This window comes from Lissotriton helveticus, chromosome 2_1 (assembly GCF_964261635.1).
Source record: "Lissotriton helveticus chromosome 2_1, aLisHel1.1, whole genome shotgun sequence".
Taxonomy (NCBI): domain Eukaryota; kingdom Metazoa; phylum Chordata; class Amphibia; order Caudata; family Salamandridae; genus Lissotriton; species Lissotriton helveticus.
Window position 1 is genome coordinate 1,308,107,546 of NC_136059.1, and position 19,707 is coordinate 1,308,127,252.

Consider the following 19,707-nt stretch of genomic DNA (forward strand, 5'->3'; position numbering starts at 1 on the left):
TATTGGGGTCTCTAAAAAGGAGTTCCAGCACCCCAGGCTTTGATCTGCCCTCGTCAGTGTTTCCTCCTGAAGCGCTTTGTATAGTCGAGTGGTTAGCTTCTTTTTGGTCAGAGCTACAATCAAAAGCTCCAAAGAAAGGAGAGTCGGTGGTTCTACAGGGAATGATGTATAGTGACTTCTTAAAGCACACTTTAGGCGATATGTAGTGTACTGAAAAAGCGGAATGGGGTTAGTGATGAAACCTAGATCTATATTGTCCATATATGTACCTTCAGGGTATAGATTGCACATGTGTGTGAATCCTACGTCCTTCAAAGCTTTAATAGGGCCAGCCTCCTATGTTACGGATAGCGCTGCGTGTCCAGGCAACGGTAGCACCGGCGCATAAAGGGGAAGCTTGCCGGCCATCCTTCCAATGGCCTGCCACGCCTCTACTGTTACATTTATGGGGTTAATCTTTTGTTTAGGCATTCCCCTGTTAACAGGTGTGATTATTCCTGTCAATGGTATGGGATGCGTGTCTCTGTCTTCCTTTTTTTTTTTTTTTTTTATTTTTTTTTTATTGAGAATTGACACAATATAAAAAACACAACAAAACAGATATACATTTATAATACATCTATAAAATTTTACAAAATTCATATATCTAAACAACCTGTTGATACATAGCTACATCCTTTAAATTCAGATTTGTTGTTGCCTAACTTTATGAAGGTATAAAAAATATTTAATTACAAATATATATATACCGCTGTTTAAAAAGATTTGGCAACATTCAAACTGAAACAGTAATAAATTACATAAAAGCACCATTGATAGACCTACCCTCCCTCCATGCCTTCACAGGTGCCCACATTTCAAGGCCAAAGTCCCGCAATTTTTTACCTTTATAAGAATACAGAGAAGATTCTATGTTATGTATGGTGAGAAATCTGGCCATCCACATTGAGAAAGTGGGGGGAGAGGGATCCTTCCAAGCAGCTGATATCAGAATTCTTAAGACGGCTGCTGCTAAGAAAATTAAAGCCTCCGCCTCTCTCCTTCCACTCAGCCCTAGTTTACTATCGATCCCAAGTATCATAACAGTTGGGGATAGGCTGATGTTTAAGCCTAGCAGCCCCTCCAAGAATTTCTCTATCTCCATTTTAATTGTCGCTAGATTTTCGCAGAGAGAAAACATATGAACCAAATCGGCCGAATCCTGCTGACATCTGGGACATTTACTGTCTTCTCTTATCCCCCATTCATGTAGCTTATCGGGAGTATAGTAAAGGTTGAACATAGTCATAAAATGTTGGGCCTTCAGATTAGAGGACCTAAGTACCTGCCTATCCAGAGCTAGGGCCTTATCAAAATCTGCATCTGGGTCCTGTAATTTCATAGCCCAGGCTGCCTCATGTTTCTCGAGGTCATTAGGCAACCTGCCCATTAGCTCCTGGTATACTACCCTTATTCTATCACCATTGTTCACTACATAATCAAGGATGGGGTTAGGAGCAAGTGAGCAAGCCGCAATTACATCTGCTCTAAAAGTTTGTGCGATTTGGATGTACTTAAAGCTATGACCTATAGATATGTCATACTTCTGTTGAATAGCTACAAATGGCATCAATTTACCACTGCAGACGATATCACCTATCGTCTGAATGCCGTGTTGCTCCCAGATCTTCCATGCCCCATCCATGCTGAGGTTCGGAAAAAGGCTTGATTTCCATAACGGCGAATGTCTATTAATTCTGGGAATCTGCAGATATTTCTGAACTCTTTTCCAAAGATCCCAAGCTCCCAGTATAGTCTTAAGCCTGGTTTTTTTTAAAAATCTGCGGCCATTTTTTCTCAGTAGGGCACCTACGGCTTCCTGCCCCATAAGGAGCTCATATATTGAGGGAGGAATATACATATTATCAGTTGGATCCCTAGTATAAGTCTGCCCACCACCAGCTTGAAATAAAATAGACATCTGAGTTAATAGACATGCCCAGTGGTAGAATCTTATATTTGGGGCACCCAAACCTCCGAACTCCTGGGGAAGAGACATATACTTAGCTGCTCTTCTGATCTTGCCATATTGCCAAAGGAAGCTATTAAATATGGATTCCGTCTTTTTTAACATTTGTTCCTCAATCAGAGAGGGTATAGATCTATATAAATACAGTAGTTTGGGCAACATTGTCATTTTCAGAACATTTGTTCTTCCAATAATAGAAAGATGTAATGCATCCATACGTTTTAAATCTCTTTCTATTTTCTTAAGCAATGGATTAAAATTATCCTGTATAATTGAATCTGTCTCTGCCGTGATAATAACCCCCAGATATGTGGCAGAATTAACATACCGTTGATCTATTTTTATTATATTCCTTGAACAGATCACCTGTGTTTTCTCCTCATTTAACCTATAACCAGAATGGTATCCAAATTGTTTGGTGATCTCTATTAGTATTCGCATGGACGCTGCCGGATCAGGTGTCATAACCGCAAGGTCGTCCGCGTATGCCAGAATTTTGCTCTCGAACCCATTAGTAATAACTGGTTTTATACTATTGTTTACTAATATCTGTCTGATCAATGGATCGATATACAGGGCAAATAAAATCGGTGAGCAGGGGCAGCCTTGGCGGGTGCCCCTTTCTATCTTGATCTCAGCCGAGCTTAGACCCATCAATTGTATATGAGCCATTGGATCTCGATACATGGCCCTGATGGCTTTCAAGATTTTTGGACCAAAGCCTCTCCCCTGTAATACATCCCAGAGATATTGCCATCTTACGCGGTCGAATGCCTTCTCGGCATCGAGGAGGATCATAGCGACCCCCTCCCCCCCGGCATGAGCCTCAAATATAGATATAGCTCTTCTCACATGGTCCGTTGTGCCACGACCAGGGATGAACCCATGCTGCCATGGGGAGACGAGGCCAGCAATGACCCTCCCCAACCTTGTAGCTATGATTTTTGCGTACAATTTATTATCAGAGTTGATAAGAGATATTGGTCTATAAGAACCAGTGTTCTCTTTGGGCTTACCTTTTTTATGAAATACCACAATGTTGGTATCCCTCCAAGTTTCTGGTATTATACCAGTGCATATAATGCCGTTAAAGAGATCTAGCAAGTATGGAGCTATCTCGATCCTCAGATATTTGTATATCTCTAAAGGTATACTGTCAGAGCCGGCAGCTTTACCTCCGGCTAGCTGAGACAGTGCTGCTAGTATTTCTTCCTTAGTTATGTCACCCTCGAGGCTTACCATTTCATCTGGGTTTAACTTGGGGCCTACATCTGGGTAATGCCTCCCTAAAATATCTGGAGGGGTATCCCCTGCATCTTCCCTGTATAGATTCTCGTAATATTTTTCAAATACAGATACAATTTCTTGGGGTTCAGTGTAGTCTCGACCCTCATCCTGTATACATGTTATGGCGTTTTTAACCCTATCCTGTCTAATTCTTAAGGCTAATGCCCTCCCGGCCTGCTCCCCTGTCTCGTACATTTTCTTCCTATGGGTCCAGTAATCTAAAGATGCCCTATCTGCCAGCTGTTTCTGTATCTCAGCTTTGATCAGACAGATCTTAGTTTGGCTCTGAGCACTCTCCTCCCCCGAAGTTAATGCCAGACAATGCTGTTCCTCTGCTTTAGCCAGATCGACCAGGAGTCTATTCTTATTGTCCTGTTGTTTTCTCTTAAGCAGAGCTGAGTAACTGATTACTTCCCCTCTTAATGCTGCTTTAAATGAATCCCAGACCGAGTTTCTGGAGGCACTGTATTGATTTGCGGCAAAAAACTCGCATGTCCAGTTTCGTAAATATTCAATAAAAGCAGCATCGACTAATAATTTGCGGTCAAATGTCCAAGATCTTCTTTTCCTCTTAGGACCCAAACCACTATGACTTATAATTAACGGATTATGATCCGATAATATTTTGGGAAGCTTTTTGATATTGACTTTCCCAATCTCTCCTGAGGAGATTAGAGCATAATCAAGTTTGCAATACTTCTGATGAGGACAGGAATAATAAGTGAAACCTGGGTCGTCAGGATATTTTGAGCTCCATATATCGACCAGACCATGTGATTTCATCATAGATAGGAGTGCCCTTGAAACTCTGGGTTTTCTGCCACTATAAGGAACATTACTAGAGAAATCAATTGTTACGTTAAAATCTCCACATACCAAAATCGGTGTGGGCCAGCTTGACAACTCGCTTTCGACCACTTCAAATATTGTGGGGTCGTCAAGGTTTGACCCATAGATTCCACAAATCGTTAACCCACAACCTAATTCTACAATGGCCCATCTCCCTGCTGGGTCTGATTTAGCCCGTTTAGCCCCTCCCAAAGTTGCCTTTCCCAGAATTGCCACGCCTCTTATAGTTGAGGTCTGGGTAGAACATGTGAGGATCTCAAACCCGCCAAATTTTAACAGCTTCCTTTTAGCCCACGAGAGATGCGTCTCCTGTAAACACAGGATATCTATAGGTTCACATTTAACAAATTCTGTGAGTCTGGCTCTTTTTCGCCAATCGTTCAACCCCCCTATGTTGATCGAGTAAATAGTTAGACTAAGCATTATCAATTTTTATGCATCTCCTTCTTTTTAAATCTGGAATTTGGTTGTTAATATTAGTCATACTGTATAGATACCATATAAATGTAATTTCTATAACGTCAATTCTCAATTTTTTTTTCCCCTTTTCTGTTCGTGTCTCTGTCTTCCACTGCTATGTGCGGGGTAAAGTCATGTGGCTTGAACCAGTAGTAGGTGTATTGAGCCTGCACACATAAATAATAAATATACACATCTGGCGCCCCAAATCCACCTCTGGCATATGTGAGCGGCAGCGTGGACCAGCTGATTCTCGCTTGTTTGCCTCCCCACACTAATTTTAACAGTTATGTTCTAATCATGGCATAAAAGTGTCTGGTCAATCGAATCGGAATATTGTAGAAAAGATATAGAAAGCGGGGTAAAACTACCATTTTTATCACCGCCACTTGGTCCGCCAGAGACAAAGGGAGATGAATCCACTTTTCTACCTGCTTCTCCAAATTATTTATGCTCTGCCATAGTTTTCTTTAATAACAATCTCTGGATCCCGGTGCACCCAGATACCCAGATATTTAACAGGCTCAATTGTCCAGATCAAAGGGTATTCTAAGGGGGAGGTTGAGTGCATAGTGTTAGCGGTACCACAGACTTTTCCCAATTCATCATAAGGATGGAAAAACGACCAAACCTAATGTATTCCCGTAGTACCAATGAGTATGTGCCCGCGGATCAGGTATGAAAATAACCATATCGTCTGCGTACATAGAAATACCGACAGGTCTATGATTGAAGTTAAGCGCAGTCTGTCTGTGACGTTGCCGTATTATACAGGCTAGAGGCTCCATCATTATGGGAAACAAGGGAGGCGATAATGGGCACCCTTGTCTGGTTCCCCAGTTTATTCGGAGGAGTTCGGAAGTAAAACCGCCCACTCTGACCCTTGCAGATGTTTCGGTGTAGAGTACCTGCAACCAGCGCAGCAGAACATTGGGAAATCCTATTCTCCTCAGGATATGAAACATATAGCCCCACTCAATGGAGTCAAATGCCTTCGCTGCATCAAGAATGACCGCTGCCGCTTGGAGATCAGGATTTAAAATATGATACATGGCAAATATTGTGCAGAGATTGTTGGATGTAGAGCGCCCCGGCACGAAGCCAGATTGGTCAGGCAAGACCATGATGGGTAGTAGTGGTTCCAGTCTAGTGGCCAGCATCTTTGCCAATATTTTTGCGTCTAGATTTATTAATGACTAATGGTGGTATGATTCACACAGCGTTGGGTCCTTATCCTTCTTGAGGAGAGTGATGATGAGAGCCTGCCTAAGGGATGGGGTAGGGCCCCAGAGTCATTAGCTTCCACATACACCTCTAATAAGTATGAGGGCTGCATATTGTTTATAAAATTCAGAAGTGAGCCCGTCAGGACCTGGGGCCTTGTTATTAGGTAAAGACTTAATCGCCTCCTTGATATCAGACTCCGCTATAGGCTGACTAAGGTACTCACGATACCCGTCCGCTAGCCACACACAAGCGACATCATCAAGATATTCAGTCAGGGCAGTTTTGTCACATGTACCACGTGTGGCATACAAGTCACTATAAAAACCTCTAAACTGCTCCACTATTTCTTGTGGCCTGTAGTGCTCCACGCCGGCTGCCATCCACTATTTTAATAACATGATGGTGTTCAGCCCTGAATCAAAGTGTCTCACCTAGCCGCTTACCAGGTCGTCCAGCCTCTCCTTAAGTTCTATCCACATGACGACGCGACTTATAGCGCGCATCGGATTTCACTAGCTCTTCATAATCTTTTAATGATATCTAAAGTCTGTCAAGGGGAGCCGCGGTCGGGTCTGTGGCGTATTGTGCTTCTAGCTCACTCAGTTGCTTTTCAGTCTTTGTTACTTGACCTCTACTATCTTTCAAGGCACCTGAAGTTGTGCTAAAACAGATCCCACGGATCGTGACCTTAAATGCCTCCCACAAGACGGCTGGGTTGTCCACCGTTCCCACATTCAATTCGAAGTACTGTATTATTGCCTGCCCCTTAGTGTCCTCGTACACAGGATCGAGTAAGGACTCAGCTCTAAATTTCCATGTAAAAGGGAAGTGCATGTTAGTTGGTATTTGAATTTCCAGCCGTATCGGATTATGATCTGAAAGAGTGCGTGGCAAGTTGTGTACATTTTTCACCCATCCATTAGCTTCTTCATTTAATAACCAATAATCTAATTGTGACCAGCTATTGTGCGCTGGAGTTATGTGCGTGCCCACCTTATTAGAGGTATTACATAATCACCAAGCATTGACCAGACCTAGCTCTGTCATAGCATCGCGAACACATTGCGCTATTTTGATGGGTCTCGCTCCATGCGGGTTGGATTTATCAAGGCTCGGGTCAAGATGCGTATTGAAGACACCTCCTCAAAGGGTTGCCGCTTCCAGCCATGTTCGCAGCGTTCCCAGCAGTTGTATAAAAGTTTGCGGCTCATCCACTACTAGACCGTATACATTAATGAGTGTAATCAGTGTGTTGCCTAACTTGCCCTGTACCATAGTTCAGCGACCCTCATTGTCAACATGCAATAATATTGTTAGGATGGGTACGCCTTTATTTATCAAAATGAGGACACCCCTTGCGTATGTGGAGAACGAGGACGCTATCTTGTATCCCGCCCATTTTTGTGCAATATTGGGTTCTCTCTGCTTGCACATATGCGTTTCCTCTAATAAAGCAATTTGGATTTTGTGCCTCTCAAAATATGCCAGTACTTGCCGTATTCTTTTAGGGGTATTGAGGACCCGAACATTACACGTTATACAGTTGTTTCGCTCACCCATCCCTACTGCTGCCGTTTTTGATTCTGTACTGAGGTGGTAACTCACTAATGTCTAATAACATCAAACTCAGATCAGTGTCTATTTCCAATCTGTCTAACACAATAAAATCACCAATTCTGTACCATAAACCTCCCCCTCCCCTCACCCACTTCGGCAACCCTAAAACGCCAAAGCCATTACCCTCGTCAACCATCTCACCCAACAAAAAACAGAATGCAACCAGAACCTTATGGGGTACTCCCGTAGGGGGGGAACGTAGAGGCGCATACCTCTCTCCCTTGTGTAGGGAGGGGGCCGCCACCGTATGTGTAGATTACTGTTACGGCCCACCCACTACCAGAAAGGGACACATAGCATGTAAATCTGTTTGAATATTCAGAGCAGTCAGGCATGCTCTTCCCATTAGAAGCGGCCTAGATCCACATTGTAAGCCCCATCTCTTCAGCCCTCTATTGTCTATCATGAATATTACTCCATCAATCCCTTAATTATTCCTTCTGCCATGATGCAGTCTAGCCGTTGGACTGTATGTGATCAATTCCGTCAGCTCAATATTATACTGAACATTATAACATGTAACATACGATCAGTTTGTCATTATCGCCCTGGTATGTCGTATATGATACTGGGTAGTCAAATATGGAACAATGAAATCCCCCAGTTCCTGCAAACAAAGAAAAATAGGAAAACACAAAAATACAATGCTACTCACCAATGTTAGAAGTAGGGCCCGGATTCGGCTTTTTGCGTCGTAAAGTCTTTGCATTCTCCATGGACAATTTTGGGCTACTGAAAATCTTTGCCCTGTTATCAACTCCAATACGAAGGCGTGCGGGCTATAGTATAATGTATGGCACCTGCTCCTTTAGTAATATTTTCTTGATGCCTTGGAACTCTTTCCTCGCAGCCTGGAACGAAGCTGTGAAATCAGGATAAAATGAGAGTTTATTTCCTTGATGATGATGTACGGTGCCTTTCTGGCGGGCAATACGCAGCCCTGTATCTCGATTTCTGAAATTTAGTAGCCTTGTGATAATGGGCCTAGGGGGAGCGCCAAGAGGCTGCTAACGCGGGATTACTGGTTACTAATTATCTTACCAAATCCCAAACTATGTCGACTGAATCGTTGGTACCTGTCTTGGAGTAAAAGGTAATCTCGCAATAAGTCAATCAATTTAAGAACTTACACCACTCTAAATGACCACTGACCAAATTTAAGTTTTAAAGATTTAATATAAAGTCAAAGATAACTGAAGATACAAACTTCTCAAAATGAGATTCAAAAGGTAAATCGGTATCACTATGAACATGAACTTCTTGAATAATCTAAGTCTGAAGAACAAGATAATAAGTACAAGCTCAAAGACCATCAGGGTTGCCAAAATAGATATAAGTTGCAATCTCAAAGTCATTACAGAAAAGAAAATTAAGGTTAGTCTGTCCCTACCCTATACTAAGTGACATCCCTACTTAGCAAGATCTTAACCCTCTAGGTGTCAGCCGTGGTGACTTCCTAAGAAGATCACGCACTTCTCTTTGTCTTTTCTCTGATAATGGGTCTCTCCTGATCAGCCTATCTGCCTACCCATCCGCTTCCTTAGGCTCCCAAAATCATCTGCTCTGCTCTCCTCCCGGGTCTCTTTCCCTAATACCAAAACACATTTCTGATAGGAACGCCCCTTGGGACGCCCCTCACGTGGTACTTCTTTGCGCGGTAAACTCCATGATGGTACTCTTGAAGACCCTCGTTATAGTTGACCTTGGTTCCCAGGCTTCTTCTTCAGTGCGCTGATACCCCCTGAAATTCCTGGAAACTCCTACAGGCCTGCGCAAGGCGCCACTGAACAAAGTCCCTTTCATTCGAGCTGATTAGGACCCTCGCACCTGCATACAGCTCGTCCTGCAGTGGGCCTCAAATTCCAGACTCCACCATATCTTTAGTCATAAAACACTCTCAAAGCTCGGTGCTGGACACCTCGCGACCTCTTCTCTAACGAGCACATGACGATTTACACGACATGACATTATCTCCTCTGGCCTACTTGATTACATGCAGCAGGTCCCTGCACTCTTAAAACGTTAACTTGATTTAAACAGCAAACATTCTTAACTAGCATACGTTTCTAAAATAACACATCTATAAAGCATATACTTTTAACCCTAAGTTCAATAGTACATTTTGGAAGAACCATGTCAACTTTATCTCACATTAATTTAGCAGCACGTTCAGGTTTGCTGTGAATTGCCCTAAGGCCTACACATAATACTGGATTTTCAAAGTTACATTTAATTCGGACATGATTCTTTTAACATGAGAACATGAGGTTTTCACATATATTCCAACATTTCTACATTAATCTCACACTGTTATAATTATAGTTACTCTACTTAACATTCTATACCTTTCGCTACTATATATAAAACACTGTATATTTCACTCCTGGATATAAAACACTTGTGTGCAAAACATGTTTAAACTAACTACGTGCTTGTAAATATGGCGTACTTATACATTTTTTTCAAACTTGTGCTCTCTCAGTCCCCCCTTTGATGACCTTCAGGGGTCATCATCACCAAGACACTAAAAATGTAGAACCTTTTAAAGTGAAGACAGGGCAGTTCCACCTCTTTTCATACTCTCTAATGCTTTCAGACTCTTATATTGAGTGTCCTGCATCGCTGTCAACTCTTCTTCCTGTTTCTTCATAGCTCTCTGTAACCTATTTGCTCTATAACATTGATACAAACGCACCAATCCCCACAAAGTGATTACACAAATCACAATTATGATGATGGGTTTCAGTATGTACCAAACGATACCCTTTCCTAAGTTGGCAAACCAACTTCCAACTTTACCCATTCCATGGCCTACTTTTTCCCACACATTTACCTTTGCCAGGTCCTCAATTTCGTAGTGTATGGCAGTGATGTTTTGTATATACTTCTCTAGAGGTTTTGAATTGTCTGGAATGTAAGTACAGCATTCCTGGACCTTCAAAGCCTTACAGACTCCTCCCTCTTTTGCTAACAGAACGTCTAAAGCAAGTCGGTTCTGAAGAACCATCGCCCTAATCGATTGCATCTCCCCTTCTATCAGCATCAAGGATCTTGCAGTACTGGCAGATAGCCTATCTACGACTGTAGCTAACCTCCTGATCTTAATGTCATTCATTATCAATCCTAAGAAAGGGAATGCAGCACCTAGTACATCTCCAACTACTTCTGCTGCACCCAGCCCTCGCTTCCATCTAGTTGATATTTCTTTCTTAGGCGTGTCTACATTCTCAACATGATATATTTTAGGAAAGACAACAGCCAGATAGCATGATCCATACCAATTATCTGGTAACTTCACATAGGCATATCTTCCACATACAAAATATACATTTGGTATTGCTTGCATTCCTTTCATAAAGTTCTTAGAGTAATACTCCAATTGAAAGGCATGTTCACAATGGACTTGACCTACATAAAAGTTCTCATAATATGAGTAACTCCTGTGAATACACAGTTTTCCCCGTTTATCCTTATCCAAAGCAATTGGACCAATACTACCCTTTCTTTGGTGTGCCCTTTCCTCCTTGGTCCAATCTGTTTCCCATTGTCCTGATGCTTTCAAAATCTTCTGCCTCCTGTATCTAGTGTCTACCTGTGCTATAAACTTTTTCTCAACTTCTGATATTTGACAAGTCAGATTATTCCTTCGAGCATGTGAAGTATCTAACGTTTTCCATGGAATAAACCATTTGTGTAATCTGTCTTCGCTTTTGTAGTAGTCCCATTTGTTCAAATGCTTGAAATTCGGAACCTCTGGCAATGTCGAGTCGAAATTCGAGAAATAATACTCGAATCCTTCTCGTCCATAAAACATGCTCAACAATAAACTGCACGTTATTCCATATGTCAACGGAAGATGATGGTATCTGATACCCTCCTCCACTGAAGCCGGTAATTGCATACAAACGTAACAATCCTTTACTTCCATGGCATCAACATATTCATAAAGCAATTTAGCATAAGCATTTGACTTGTAATTTCCCTGTGACTCGTCGGTGTGAAGCCTTTTTAGGTTTCGTAACCTGGCGAGGGGCAAAGCCCCTCCCAGATCGAAATCTGTTGTTTTTAATAGTGAGGTTAGGACAGCCTCTGTTTCCAATTGGCTAGCTCCATAAATGGAGGCTAGCCATTGGGAGGCAGAGGCTGTCAATCGCGCTTTCTCTCGAAAACGCGATTCGGGGGCGTTTCTGGTGCTTTTTTTAAGCCCCGCCCCTTTGTCCCGGGCCGCGCTGCGATTGGCTGCTGGCCCGGGACACCCCCGTGACGTCATTCCCGGGCCGCGCTGTGATTGGCTGCCGGCCCGGGACACCCCGTGACGTCAGCCAATCACAGCGCGGCCCGGGACCTGACTTGTTTGTATTTTCTTTTTGACTTACGCAGTTGTCGTACAAAAACTAAAGGATTTGGCACACACAGGAGGTTCCATTTGAAATTCTTATTTCTTATGCAACCTGAACAGGTGAATGCTGTCGTTTAAAGGATTGTGCTGTTTTGTTTTTTCGTTTTGTTTACAGACGCAACTTGAATAATTAAAGCGGGAAAAAAGCACTTGCTTAATTTAGTCGGCGCACATATGCAAAATGACCCTTTAATTTTCAATGCAAAGCTTCGGGGATGCGTGCAGTATGGCTTGAAACCATTGGCAAAGCCGGTCGGTCCCCGAGGATAGACTTATTGGTTTTACCGGTGTTTGTTTGGATCACTAATGATGCCGGCTGCAGGGGAGCGTTGTTCGGACGCCCCCCCCCTACGCTGCTTCCAGGCTTCTCCCACGCAAAGGAGACTGGTCTAGGTCACGTGGGTGAAAGGCCAGGACACTTTGCATCCTGCAATGTTGATCAGCGCTCGGAAGTGCTGCACAGTTCCCGGGTGAAAGACGGGTGTTTTGCGGAAATGTTTAATAGACCACGATTGGCCATTTCAAGGAGACGTACTGTTTTACTCCTACTTCTGTATTTCCGCGATCTTGAAACTGTTGGTGGTGTCCTGCCTTCGAACGATCTTGTTTTAAACCCTCTTATGTAATCCTTTCGTTTTTTATAATGTTGCAAGAACTCGAACATCTCAGGGATTTACTTTTAATTCTGCGCGAAGCAAGCAGGATTGAAGTCATTGCTTTATACACGACCTTCATGACGCAGCCAATCCCTGGCGTACATTGGTTGCACGGAGTGCAGTTGTAAACAGCTTGGACTTGGGCACAGGAGCCGATGTTATTCTATCGCTCTGAACTGCGCATCCCTGAAATGTAGTAGCCTTTCCTAAAATAGGTTCAGGGCGGGGTCCGTAGACCATTGACTACTATAGATGGAGAGGCGATCTGCCCGCTTCGGTGACATAATCCAGGGCGCTCACGCCTCGAAGGGCGTTCGTTTAAAGTAGGCTGCCTTACTGTGTGGAAATTAGTCCTAAAGTGCTTCTGCATTCGCAAACATTACTGAGAACTGCTTTTTCTACGTTCAGGGATACGATGATTCTTTGTATTGCTCTGTTCGTTTTTATGTGTCTAGTGCGCGGTTATTTGTGTTAAAAGTGGGTACATACCAATCGCTGCTAACTTTGAAGGGCCTTTGTTTAAGGCACTCGCTGTCCAAACGAGCTAGCAATTATGAGTCTTTATTTTTTTCGTATGGCATAATTTTCGTGAGTTTTAAGCAACTTTCATTGTTTCATGTGGCTTGTTTCGGATTCCTGGTCTGACGGCCTTTCATACCTTTATTACTGAACAATATAGCGCATGCTCCCCCCCCCCAAAAAAAAGCTCCTTTATTGCGACGCTCCTCCTTTAACAAGAATTGCAGACCTGCATGTCTTGTCACCCATGATAATACCGCACCCCACCAAGTGCACGCAGGTAGGAGTAGGTTGGGCAAATAGCCGGAGTACATGCGTTAATTTGCAGAAGCACATATTTGTAACATTGTGTCTGTGAAATTTGAGCATGCGCACATGCTTGCCCGGTAGGCCTGTACTCTTCTCGAATTCAAGCACGTTTGGCAACGGTTTCTGTTGAAGAAAATGTGAAAGTGACATTAAGTTATATCGCAGAGACCGAATAATCTATCGGAAGGTGGATCGAACTTTGTTATATTAGACACTTTGTTTCTCTTTGATGTAAAGAGGACACGCACCACAGCTGTTGTAGTGGACGACCAATTGAAGTCTAAGTGAATGTGATATTTTCAGAGCAATAAAAGGCAAATGATACATTCAGCAAGTGTGTGTTTATGTTGATGTGAGAACGAGAGAGCGGTTAAGGTATGGTATTTGGGAACAGCCGTTGTTTCATTATGTGCTGAGGAAAAGTATTGCTCTATGAATGTCCATGCCAGAGCAAAATGCCCAGATTTGCCAAACTACTCGCAGAAATAGTTAGCTGTTGACGTCTGTTTCTGAAGTGATTTTTGTTCTTTCCTCCCTGTGGGCTTAATGAAAAACTACCTTCAATCTTCAGGAAAGTGGTCTCGGCCCCAAGTGTACGTATATGGGTTACAGACCCTTTTGTTTATTGTAATTCATTTGTATTACTTGGTCTCCACACAGCTTGCTCGAGTTCAGATTACTCCGCCATTGTCACCCTATTTTGAAAAGAAACTGAGGTCTTGGTAGGCCATCTAGTGTACTATTGAGGTTGGTGTTTAATGGAGCAGTGGTTTCTCGTGCACTGCAGTGCCATGCATGCACATTGCTTAAAAACTACTGTTGTAGGTCTTCAGTAAGGTGTTTGTAGGACTGTCTTCCACGAGGGATCACGTGACTAATTAACAGTTTTAATTACTCTTAAAGCATTACAACTACCTGTTTCAGTAAACTCGTCATTGGTTAATAACGCTGTTTTGTTTTATGGTCATAAAGACAAATCTACATTTCTTTATTTCCCCCCGTTTGTTTTATTCGAAAATCGTTTTGTAGAATAAATGAAGCATTTGCCCCTTCTGGGTAGACAGTCAGTGCTTTGTAAATACAGTTTAGACTGGCATTGCAGAAAATAGACCTACATCTGGGATTAAGTTGAAGTTCATGCCCTGGCGCGGTTCATTGTTTGTCTGCGTTTCCTACGCATCAGCATCCTTTTAAGTTTGGCCAGATTTAATTTCCCGTGAAGCCAGTCTGGGTTTTGTAGACTGAAGGCCAACGCAGTGGGCAACATTTCTTTCACCCAGTATCTCCCATGTATACATTGTATTAACGGAGAAAGAACATATATTTCGCTTAGAAAGTTGATGATTACCTGAAACTTGATTGCAATGTGACTCTTTTTAGGTTGAATGGACTTTAACGAATCCACCTTAATTATTGAATTGCAGGAGATAATAATTGGCTAAGCCAGTAGGCATCAAAAAGGCCCTGTGCAACATGACAAACTTAAAAAAAAAAGTGCAGTTACTCAACCACTTCATTTTGTAGGCATGCACGCTTTTGCACATGTTTCTCTGTGTGCGTTTGGGTGCAAATGCAATAGGTCTCGCATTTGCGAGAGATTAAGCTATTGGCATTGTAAATGACAATGCCATTTATTTATCTGTTTTCAAAACCAACACATAAATAAAAAATGCCAATAGCTATAACTTTTACAAAGGCGAAACCGTTGCATTGTAAATGCTTGTTATTTCTGCATCTAACAATGCTTTGTCTTTCTCATTGATGTTTCCCTTCTCTTTAATAATGGTAGTTTTCGGTGTTGATACTCCCTTATCCTCCTTAACTGCGGTTTCATCCCCTTCGTGTCCCGCTAGGAATGAAACAGTTACCACTAAAATTATAAGAGAAACCACTACTCCTAAAAGTGTAACAGCTATACATTTTGCCCTGCGGTTCGGGTTGCCAGCCTCCATGTTCTCAAACAGTGTAGTTCTTGACTTTCTTCCAGCATTCACTTCTTCTTCACAAAGTCTTTCTCTCTTACAATGTCTTTCTTTGAACACTTGGAAGCTTGACAATTTGTTTCCGCAAAACAGTTCAAAGTCCAGTAGAAATTTAGACAACCCTAGCCCTTCTCCATCCACTAAAATGAAACCCCTACCATTTTTCTTCTTCCACTCGGCGCTAGGTTATCTTGCAACAAGTTTTACAATTTCTTTTCAACAGTCTTATTTTCGTCTGAAGTTATGTATGACTCAAGGAGTGACACTACGTCTTCATAAATGTCCATCCGAAGTATCATTCCCTCAGGTTCTGGGCAGTTCGTCCCACAACATGGAAAATCAACTTTTTCTAGGATTATTCTCCTTATTTCGCTCAAGACAAGTGGACGGACAAAATTGAGAGTTAGCGTTTTTTCAATTTCCACTCCTGGTACTATCAGTTCTACATCCACAATTACAAAGGGGTCCGTTCTAATCAAGATCACTTTCTTCACCTTTCCAGTTCTGCGCCCCTTTGAAGACATTCACAATATGGTATTAATCCACAACAATAAGCGCTCCTAGCATTTCTACTACTCGCTCAAGCATTTCCAAACGAAGAAGAGTTCCCTCCAATATTGGATATCGTGAACAGCAAACTGGAAACTCAACTGTCTCTAAAATCAATTTTCTTATTCCACTCAGGAGAGCAGGATGAACGATGTTGAGTGTCAGCAACCTTTCGGTCTCCGCTCCTGGCAGTAGAAATCTTATTTGCACTGTGATGATCGGGTCAGTTCTGATCAGTTCCACTTCCCTGATCCTCCCTGTTCTGTGTCTCCCAGACATCTGCAACGAGGTAGGTCCAGTCGGGAGTAGAGTATCTTCTGCTAGGCACTCGCACCCTCCTTGATCTTCTAAGACCCTCCTCGGCTTGATCCTGGATATCTTCTTCTGGATCTGAGTCTTCGGATATAGGAGTAAGCGTTTCTTCCTGGGCCGACCTCAAACTTAGCCTTCTTCTCCTTGTTGGCCAAGTGGCAGCTCCAAGCCTTATTCTCCTATTCCTTGTCCTCTCTGGTTCTTGATCGCTCCGATACGAATCTGAGTCTGAGTCGTATTCACTTCTGCTCTCTCCTTCAGTTGCGTCTTCTGTCTCACTGCCGTCCTGCCTTTGCTCTTCTTCTGAATCCGTTGCGTTCCCAACTTCTTCTGACACCCCCTCAGCCGCCTCTATCCCTTCTTGCGACTCTTCTTCCACTTCCGGGCTTTCGTCTGGGATGGGAGCTGTTCCTTCTAGAGGTGCTGGAACTCTTCTAGTATGGGATGCATGGATCCAATTTGGCAGCCCCCCGCACTTCACCGCGGTGTTCGTTATCAGGATTACCTGAAAGGGCCCACGCCAACGAACATCTAGGCAGTTCTTCCGGACGTGTTTTTTAACTAAGACCCAGTCCCCTGGGTTCAGGTCATGACACAGGTTCCTCGCTGCTGGAACTTCAACTGCATGCACCTGAAGGGACACAGAATGGATGGCGTCAGACAGTCCTTTACAATAATCCAAGATCAGATCATCTGTAATATTCAATAGAGCAGTAGTTGGAACTGTAGGAAGTCTCATGGCCCTCCCCATCAGGATCTCGTGGGGAGAGAGACCTGTCCTCCTATCAGGTGTGCTGCGCATGCTCATGAGCACTAAAGGAAGAGCATCTGGCCAACTCAAGGATGTGGATGCCACTACTTTAGCCAATCTATTCTTCAAAGTGCCATTCACTTGTTCCACAATTCCTGAAGCTTCTGGTCGATAACTACAATGCAGCTTTTGATCGATATTCAGTGTGGAGCACAACATCTTCACTATTTCGCTGTTAAAGTGTTTTCCTCTGTCAGATTCCAAAGAGGCAGGCACCCCGAAGCGCGGTATCAACTCCCTGAGCAACAATTTAGCCACTGTGAGTGTATCGCACCTACGTGTAGGGTACGCTTCAACCCATCTGGAAAATACGCATACAATCACCAACACATACCGAAGGCGATTGACTCTTGGCATTTCGATGAAATCTAGTTGCATTCTATTGAAAGGCCCCCCCGACCTCCCAATGTGACTCAGTGTGACTGGTGTTCGTTTGCCTACGTTCAGCTGTTGGCAAGTAACACATCGCTTACATACTGATTCTGCTGCTATTCTGAATTTCGGGCAATACCAAGTCTGCCTAAAAACTCTCATCATAGCATCCCTTCCTAGATGTACTGGACCATGTATTTCTCTCGCCATGGGATTAGCTAATTCTTCAGGTAACACAGCTCTCCCATCTGCTGAAACCCAAAAATCCATTTCACTTCGCACACAACCTGCTATTTCCCATGCCTTTTTCTCTGTTTCAGGTGCGTTCTCCTGCATTATTCTTAAATCCTCCCAAGTGTCTACAGTTTCTAACATCATACTTAATTCAGTCTTTTCTTCTGCACCTTCTATTTCCACCTTTGAGAAAGAATAATTTTGTTCCGCACAATAGCGTGCGACTTCATCAGCGTATCTGTTGCCTTGTGACACAAAATCTGTATTCTTAGTATGAGCTACACATTTAACTATTGCGATATCAACTGGACCTTGCAATGCTTCTAACAACAATCGCACAAATTCTCCATTTCGAATGGGCGAACCAGAGGAGGTCATGTAACCCCTCTGAGACCACAACTGCCCGAAATCATGAACCACACCGAAACCATATTGGCTGTCCGTGTAGATGGTGACTCTTTTCCCGTTTCCTGCTATGCAGGCACGAGTTAGGGCAATAATTTCTGCTACCTGTGCGGAATGTACTCCTTCCAGGCAAGCGGCTTCCACAACTCCAGTAATGGTACAAACAGCATAAGCTGCTCTCAACCGACCAGTATCGTCTCTTAAACATGAGCCATCAACAAAGTAAATTTCATCGGGGTCTGACAATGGCTCATCCACAATATCTGGTCTGGGTTTCGTGCATAGTTCAGTCACATCAAGGCAATCGTGGTCTTCACATCCTTCGCCTTCTATTACCGTAGGTAATGGCATCAAAGTAGCAGGATTCAAGACAGAGCATCTCCTGAGAGTCACGTTTTCTGCGGCAAGTATAACTTGCTCGTAACGCGTGAGCCTGCTATTGGTCAGATGCTGCGTCTTCGTCCTGGTCATTAGCAATTCAACTGAATGTGGTACATACACCACTACTGGATGTCCCATCACAATACTCTCGCTCCTTTCAATGCTGACACCCGTTGCAGCAACGGATTTGAGACATCCGGGCAACGCTGCGGCTACTGGATCTAATGTAGCCGAAAAATATGCAACTGGTCTACGGGCTTTTCCGTGGGTCTGTGCCAAGACTGACAAAGCACATCCCTCTCTCTCACAGCAATAGAGTGAAAATGACTTTTCGTAATCTGGCATTCCCAGAGCCGGAGCACGACATAAATCGTCTCTCAGCTGTAAAAACGCCACCAGACATTCTTCATCCCATGGTACCGGATCACTCACCTCCTTGTGCGTCAGTTTCTGTAAGGGCTTTGCTTTCAGTGAAAAGTTAACTATCCACTGTCGGCAGTAACCCACCATTCCTAGGAACATTCTAACTTCTCTCTGTGTTGTAGGCGCATTCATTTTCATTATCGCCTCAATCCTCTCTGGTGACACCTTACGTTTCCCTTTTTCTAACCTGTGCCCTAGGTACTGTACTTCTGTCAAACAATACTGCAACTTGCTCGGAGATACCTTATGTCCATTTTCAGCTAAATGATTCAGTAAGGCAATTGAATCTGCTTTACAAGCTTCCTCTGTCTCTGACGCAACAAGTAGGTCATCTATGTACTGTACCAGAACCGAGTTCTGTGGCAGTACTAGATTCTCAAGATTCTTCTTCAACAACTGATTAAAGATGGATGGGCTGTCTGTGAATCCTTGTGGGATTCGACACCATGTTAAAACGCGATCTTCCATTTTAAAAGCAAAAAGATACCTGCTCTCTTCATCCAATGGGATTGAAAAGAAAGCCTGACAAAGATCTATCACTGTGAACCATTCTGCTTGACATGGTATTTGAAACAATATCACTGATGGATTCGGTACCACGGGACAACATGAAACGACTATGTTGTTAATTTTTCGTAAATCCTGAACTATCCTGAATTTCCCACTAGGTTTCTGCAAACCCATAATCGGGGAGTTACAAGGACTACCCACGATTTCTTTCAGTATTCCCTGCTGTATCATTGACTCGATCACAGGTTTTATTCCCGCAATCGTTTCCTGGGACAATTTGTACTGAGGCGTTCTCGGAAACTCAACATTTGGTTTTACCAATATTTTTACCGGCTCAACCCCCTTAATCAATCCTATTTCTTCTCCTGTGAAATCCCATACCTCTGACGCCACTGCAT